The sequence below is a fragment of the Galeopterus variegatus genome, unplaced genomic scaffold (genome assembly GCF_000696425.1).
Source record: "Galeopterus variegatus unplaced genomic scaffold, G_variegatus-3.0.2 Scaffold1418, whole genome shotgun sequence".
NCBI classification, from domain to species: Eukaryota; Metazoa; Chordata; class Mammalia; order Dermoptera; family Cynocephalidae; genus Galeopterus; species Galeopterus variegatus.
In genome coordinates this window covers 135,313-137,893 of record NW_007727529.1, presented here as the reverse complement: position 1 = coordinate 137,893, position 2,581 = coordinate 135,313, and the positions used below count along the sequence as shown (strand labels likewise).

The 2,581-nt window shown below is 40.1% G+C and overlaps 1 protein-coding gene across 1 annotated transcript in view; it reads left to right on the top strand.

Annotated features, from left to right (window-relative positions):
- Nucleotides 1-2,581, top strand: part of CCDC147 (coiled-coil domain containing 147) — a 117,558-nt gene that overhangs the window by 71,752 nt on the left and 43,225 nt on the right. The window lies entirely within an intron of this gene.

Sequence of the window (2,581 nt, the reverse complement as noted above, 5' to 3'; positions counted from 1 at the left end):
GGGGACTGAAACAGGGAAAGAAGAAAGGCCAGTAGATGGGATGGGGGGTGGCAGTCAGTGCTGTGGACATCTGAGTCCTAATGCCACTGGAATTCCTCTGAGGAACTGCACAGACATGGCAGAATTGTTCCTCAAAGGGAACAGTTTTTCAAGGGCTCCCATTTGCATGGGTTGAATTGACACTCGGGTCATTGAGCTGCTTCCAAATGCAGACTGAAGAGGACTTTGCTTTACTTCACGGTCACCTCAGAGGAAGCCTGGCCTGACGCAGAAAAGCTGACTCTGCATACACTTGAGGTTGATGTGCCAGAGTGTTCCTGGAACTGACGGCCATCCCGTGTTCCAGGCATGTCAGCTCAAAATTATGAATTTTGAGATGGGCTGAGAGGATGAGTCTCAGGGCACCAAAAGTGTCTGCTACACGAGATCAGGCTTCCTGGTAGGTCCTGAAGACCACCAACCGGTAGACCTCCTTCCTCACTTAGCTATCCACCTAAGTTATAAATTGCCAGTCCAACCATAGAAAAGGCGGTGGCCATTTTTCCCAAGCAAATTCCCGTTTGGTTTTCCCCCATCTACCCACCTACTGCTATTTCAGTTAATATCCAATAAGCAGATAACACGATCATACTGTAGTTTATTTAAAAGGTGGTGCCCCAATTTTGTTCTGATCATGACCAAGCTTTATTAGGTGCTTACTGTGCACCAGGCACTATGCGCTCTCTTTACACTGACAACAAGGGGTAATGGGGGGCACACAGTGAATGTCAGCTCGCCACCTATGAGGGTGATGTGTGATTCATCTGGGGAGGGGATACAAACTGGGGAAAGGAAACAAATTTGACCCCCTAGAATGTTAGAACTGGATTATCTTGCCCAGAACACTCATTATACAGATGAGAATACTGAAGCTTTTCCCTTAATACATAAAAACGTAGAGCTGTTATTACTAGAAAGGTTCATTACTTTAGGGGATTATGATGAAGGGTGACACCCTGAAATGATCCAGGTGAGAAAACTACCTGGTGGAGTTCAGATTTGTGTTGCTTTGGGAAATTGTCACGTGCATTCTTTTACACACACCTGAAGGCCTAGGTAACGGGCATATCCCTCAGATAAATAAATCATGAACTGAACTGGAAATGGCTGCTTCTTTGCTGGCATCTGAGTCCTGCTCTTTCAAGGTGAACATTTTTTCTCTAATTTAATTTTATGACCGACTGCATGGAAGTCTGGTTTACTTAACTGTAAAATGGCTTGAATGATAGGAGGGTTTGAATGGATCTGCACAAGCTATTAGCTATGCAGAGGGAACAAACCCCATAGAGCTCATTTTTAGATGATTCTTTGGTAAGGGGCTTCATTTTTCTTGATCTCCTGATTATCTTGCANAGAAATAATTAAGATCAGAGCAGAACTAAAGGAAATAGAGACCCCCAAAACAATAGAAAATCGACAAAACAAAAAGTTGGTTTTTCAAGAAGATAAATAAAATAGACAAACCATTAACTGGTTAACACACACAGAGAGAGAGAGAGAGAGAGAGAGAGAGAGAGAGAGAGAGAGAGAGAGAGAGAGAGAGAAGACCCAAATAACAAAAATCAGAAATGAAAAAGGAGACCTTACAACTGATATTACAGAAATACAAAGAATCATTAGAGACTATTATAAACAACTGCATGACAACACATATGAAAATATGGAAGATATGGATAAGTTTCTAGACATATACAAACTACCAAGACTGAAACAAGAAGAGACAGAAAACCTGAACAGACCAATAATAAGCAAGGAGATTGAAGTGGTAATTAGCAATCTTCCAACAAAGCAAAGTCCAGGTCCAGATGGCTTTACAGCTGAATTCTATCAAACTTTTAAAGAGGAGTTAATACCAATTCTCCTCAAACTATTCTGAACAATTAAAACAGAAGCAACTCTCCCAGACTCATTCTGTGAGGCTAGCATAACTCTGATACCAAAATCTGATAAAGACACAACAAAAAAAGAAAATTACAGGCCAACGTCCTTGATGAACCTACATGCAAAAATCCTCAACAAAATATTAGCAATTAGAATACAGCAACATATTAAAAAAAATTATACACTATGATCAAGTGAGATTCATCCCAGGGATGCAAGGATGGTTCAACATATGAAAGTCAATAAATGTGATATATCACATCAACAAACTCAAGGACAAAGACCCTATGATTATCTCAATAGATGCTGAGAAAGTATTTGACAAAATTCAACATCCCTTCATGATAAAGACTCTCAACAAATTAGGTATAGAAGGAAAATATCTCAACACAATAAAAGCCATTTATGACAAGCCCCCTGCTGGTATCATTCTGAATGGGGAAAAACTGAGGGCTTTTCCCTTAAGAACAGGAACAAGACAAGGATACCCATGCTCACTACTTCTATTTAACATAGTACTGGAGGTACTAGCCAGAGCAATCAGGCAAGAGAAAGAAATAAAGAGAATCCAGATTGGAAAAGATGAAGTCAAACTTTCCTTATTTGCAGATGACATGATACTATATATAGAAAAACCTAAAGACTCTATCAAAAAACTCCA